The sequence below is a fragment of the Schistocerca cancellata genome, chromosome 8 (genome assembly GCF_023864275.1).
Source record: "Schistocerca cancellata isolate TAMUIC-IGC-003103 chromosome 8, iqSchCanc2.1, whole genome shotgun sequence".
NCBI classification, from domain to species: Eukaryota; Metazoa; Arthropoda; class Insecta; order Orthoptera; family Acrididae; genus Schistocerca; species Schistocerca cancellata.
In genome coordinates, this window is record NC_064633.1 from 356,365,650 (window position 1) to 356,370,948 (window position 5,299).

Genomic DNA, 5,299 nt, shown 5'->3' on the forward strand with positions numbered 1-5,299 from the left:
AGTGAAATGCAAGCATCTGCATCCAAAATCTTTTGAATCAAAACACACTCACCTTTATTTGTATCCTCGTTCAGTGCTGATGAATCAAAGCTAATGCAGGTCCGAAAATGCTATTTGACGAGAACTTTTAGTTTGCTTTCCCATAGAGTAAGTTCACCGTCTGCAATTTGCATTACATTACGAGCACTGTGTGACCTGAGTTTTTACGTGAGAAAAACTTCGTTTACTTTGCTAAGTTTCGTCGACAGGTATATTTTAAGCTATAAGTTAGATCAGCAGTAGTGCGTGTGTGTGTTTTGCACTGTGGCATGCGCACCATATTACGCCAAACCGAGCGTCAAATGCAATGTATGTCAGCAAGATAATACCTGTCAGAACACGCAAAAAGTTAATTAAGAAGTTTTGACATTGACAATGCATGCCTCCCTGTACGCCTTGTGACACTTGACAAGGATCAAAGAACGAGTTAAATGTGGGAGGTAATTAATTTGAGTTGTGCCTGACATAACCTACGGTAAACAAAATGTTCAGAGCGTTCAAATACTTTTGACCACCCTGCGAAGAACTTGGGAATACTGCAGGTCACTAAATTAACTTATATTTTTGTTGTGTACTTACGTAATTTTTTGGTGTGTGCTTACAAAAAGTTTTTGATAAAAAATCGATTTCAACATGGTACCCAGTTCGCGTGAAGATGGTATCTCCAAACGTGTTCTTCGTTTGATATCCTAAGATCAAACAAGAGAGTGATACTAAAATTTCACATGGGATGGTAGTGAGGATCGACCTCGAGCCAAAGGCTGACCAGTCTCATGCACTGTAATGTACACTATGAGAACAACTGACGCTAATTGTTTCTCGCAGGCCTCTTGAATTTGCATGCGCAACAGCCTGATGGGCTATGTTGAATTCTAATTAACTCAAAAACAGCGCAAAGTATCTAATTTCTTTCTTACCAGCTATTTACCAGTACAACCTACCCTGCAATATGCTCACAAGCGTTTCAGTATGCCTCTGTTCACGCTATTATACGTTTAAACGTATTCACTGTGCTATTCAGCTCTGTTTAGTGGCAATTATCAAAAACAAACTTCATAAGTACAACACACACATACACTACACACACACACACACACACACACACACACACACACACACACACACACACATATATATATATATATATATATATATATATATATATATATATATATATATATATATCATAATTCAATTGAAAAGGCTCACTTACTTCAATAACCGGTTGTAAACCGTGTATGAAACAGAATGTGGTTGTGCTTCAATATGGGGTTTGTTGGTGTTACTTCAGAGAATCCGTCTGCCACAAACTAAGTTAGATTATGTAATTATGAATTTTCTCTTTTTAAATGAACGTAGGCAGTTTCATTCACAATCATACGCTGACAACCATTAGGGTAAATACATGAAACATGATTGGTATGAAAACGAAAAGGACATTTCAAGTAACCTCAGTTAGAAGTGGCAACGGCCTTGCCGCAGTGGATACACCGGTTCCCGTGAGATCACCGAAGTTAAGCGCTGTCGGGCGTGGTTGGCACTTGGATGGGTGACCATCCTGGCCGCCATGCGCTGTAGCCATTTTTCGGGGTGCACTCAGTCTCGTGATGCCTATTGAGGAGCTACTCGACCGAATAGTAGCGGCTTCGGTCAAGAATACCATCATAACGACCGGGAGAGCTGTGTGAAGACCCCACGCCCCTCCTACCTGCATCCTCCACTGAGGATGACACGGCGGTCGGATGGTACCGGTAGGCCACTCGTGGCCTGACGATTGAGTGCTTTTTTATGTTAGAAGTGAATGCCTGTCTCATATTACATCGGACCCATTTCCAGGTGAAAGTTGCGATAGTTCCATCAAATATCATTCGAGTGCCTGCTATCGGTTAGAGCGATCAGTTTATGGGAAATACTGTACATTTCACGCTGCCAAATATTTTTATTTGTTTCTTTTTACGTTACCACATGTTTTAATCATAAACTGTAGGACAAAACTGTGAAACTCTTAGAAGACATATACGGAAGTCAATGTAACTTCTTAAACATATACACTGTCGGCAGGTATGAACATGATTAAATTTGAATATCTGTGGGAGAGATAAAACGATTACCAGAGTACATTAGTACTGTTCTCATTCAGTTTCATTACCAAGTCTGGTAACGTATAAATCGAGGCTTGGGCTGTTGGATTGGGTTGTTTGTGGGAAGATACCAAACTGCGAGGTCATCGGTCTCGTCGGATCAGCGAAGGACGGGGAAGGAAGTCGGCCGTGCCCTTTCAGAGGAACCATCCCGGCATTTGCCTGGAGCGATTTAGGGAAATCACAGAAAACCGAAATAAGGATGGCCGGACGCGGGATTGAACCGTCGTCCTCCCGAATGCGAGTCCAGTGTGCTAACCACTGCGCCACCTCGTTCCGTATATGGAGGCCTGAACAGCGTCAGAAGTTGAATGATCAATGTAAGCGACACGGAGATGCCGCAAACGGCGTTACCTTTACTTGACAGAGTTTGAGAAGAGTCTCATTACGGGTCTCCAATTTCGCCAGTTGGTCGAAATGTGCCATATCCAGTTTTGTGTGGCACTCTGATGTGACTGTGGCCCGATGTTGGACTGCATGGAAACGTGAGAGCAGGGTATATCGTCGTTACAGCTCTGGTCGAACACATCTGACCGCCACAAGGGAGGATCGCCACAGCAAGCACATCGTAACTTCTTCACTTATGCGGTTGCCGTTCAAGTAATGGACTCACTCCATCATTTTGTGCTATCCTGCACCACTGGTCAGAGACTAGCAGTAGCCAGGCTATCAACACACCAGCACAGATGGCTGCGTTTGGAGTGACAGCGTGATCGGATAGCCGGAAAATGGAGTCACACTGTGTTCGATGAATGGGCGGTTCTGCACTACGCCTAATGAACATCGTTGGCGAGCATGGCGGAGGCCTCGGAAGATGTCCCATTCTGCCAAAGTTTCGGAGGGGCACAGCATTGCTGTTCCTGGCGTCAATGCATGGGGAACATGGGGTATGATCTCAGCTCATGGATGGCAGTGAGTGATGAAACTCTGACCGAATAACTGTACCCTCAGGTATTACCCCTGAGCCGAAAGTATCGTGGTGCCATTTTTCAACCGACAATGCACCTCCAGACGTGATACATGTCCCTACGGGGTGATACTGAGCAGCTGTGGCCAGCTACCCCAGATTTATCCCCGACAGAAGGTCTGTGGGATTAGTTCAGAGTCATTTCCATCCCAATGTCAATATCCGGCATATCGAGGACCAGTTACAACAGCTGGGAACCAGTTTGCCTCAGGAAACTTCTTGATAATTTTCCCATCTGATTCAATGCGTCGGTCCAAGTCTGAGCCATTGCAACATCATGTGGCTAAGCTAACTCATACTATCAAGTTCATTGTAAATCTTACACGGTATTGCTCCCACTAAAGTAACATAACATCACATACCGTGAGAGATGTAATTGTGAATCCAGCAGTGGCTCACTTAAGAAAAAAGACAAGATCTAGTAGAAATCCGTGGGTAACACGGGTAATACTGAGTTTAAATGATGAAACGAGAACCGAAGGAACTGTCGTAGAAAGGGAAGAGGACTTAGTTGAAGATGAGATGGGAGATACGATACTGCGAGAAATTTGTGACAAAGTACTGAAAAACCAAAATCGAAATAAGACCCCTCAGATATTCACTCAAATATATTGATATCCGTGGGCGTGCCAGCCATGACGAAACTATTCCATCTCGCCTGCAAAACAGATGAGACGGGCGAAATATCCCGAGACGTCAAGCAGATTGTATTGATTCCAATTCTAAAGAAAGTGGACGCAGACAGGTGCGAATTTTACCGAACTATCAGTTTAACAAATCACACTTGCAAAATACTAACACGAATTACTTACATAAGAATGGAGAAGCTGTAGAAGTCGACCACAGGGAATCTAAATTTGAATTCCCGAAAAATGTTGACCCTCGCAATGTACTACTGATATACGACTTACCTTAGAAGATAAGTTAAAAGGGAACGTACGTCTACACGGATTTTACATTTGGAGAAAGATTTTGACATTGTTGACTGGAATACACTCTTCGAAATTCAGAAAGTAGTTAGGGTACAGTACAGGGAGCGGAAGGCTATTTACAACTTGTGCAGAAATCGACAGCAGTGATAAGAGTTTCGGGGGACGAAATGGAAGTGGTGCTTTAGAAGGGAGTGACGTAGGGTTGTAGCACGCAAACAAGTTGGAAGAGGAGCTGAACCGAATGAACAGCGCCTTGAAAGAAGGTATAAGGCGAACGTCCACAAGACTGATAAAAAAGGTACCGATTGCGAGGACACATTCTAAGACATCAAAGGACCATCACTTTATATCTGGAGGAAGTGTGTGTGTGTGTGTGTGTGTGTGTGTGTGTGTGTGTGTGTGTAGGGGGTGGAGGGGGTTGGAGGGGCGGAGGGTAATAACTGTCGAGGGAAAACAAGAGATGAATACAGTAAGCAGATTCAGAAGGATGTCGTTTGCTGTGGTTATTCGGAAACGAAGAGGTTTGGACAGGATAGAATAACAGGGAGACTTGCATCAGACCAGTCTTCGGCCTGAAGACCACAACAATCCTCTCAACTCGTAAAATTTCATTACGGTGGCTTCTCCTCTTCTGTGTGCTTCACCATTTTTGTCAGGTAATGTGGTGTGCCATAGTAGCAAATAGTGAAATTAATATGGTTTGTATTGAAGGAAACATATTCTGCTTCACTGTAAGTAATCTTATTTGAATTTTAGAGATTCATGTAACTTTCATCCATGGGTTGAATGCTATGGAACTACGTGAATCGTTTTTGTATGCTGACGGAGTCATAAATTCTTGTTGTAACTTATTGCTCTACTGAAATAAAGCAGAACCATCATCTTAAGGAAATATAATAGTACTCTCCAGTTTAAACTTCCTTTCATTATGTCATTAGGTTTGACAAATACCAGTTTACGCCCAGAGATTTACTACAGTTTCCAAAAGATGTCAGGATCGGTTTGGAACAAATGCTGTTCGACAGTACCACGATTCTCAAGTGACAGGGAATGGCTCTTGTTCGTATAAAGGGAACCATTACTTACCAAGGACGACGAGCAGACTGTTTGGAAATTAGATCCGCTGCTAAAGGCAATATTTCTTCTGCCACGGTGTGCGAAAGACAGCGGCCGCCAACGAAGAAGCATGGGCTGCGGTTGACTGCAGAAATACCAGAGAA

At 43.2% G+C, this 5,299-nt stretch overlaps 1 pseudogene; it reads left to right on the top strand.

Annotated features, from left to right (window-relative positions):
• The first annotated feature begins 1,502 nt into the window (after window positions 1–1,502).
• Window positions 1,503–1,620, top strand: LOC126095800 (5S ribosomal RNA; annotated as a pseudogene).
• Window positions 1,621–5,299: the final 3,679 nt, after the last annotated feature.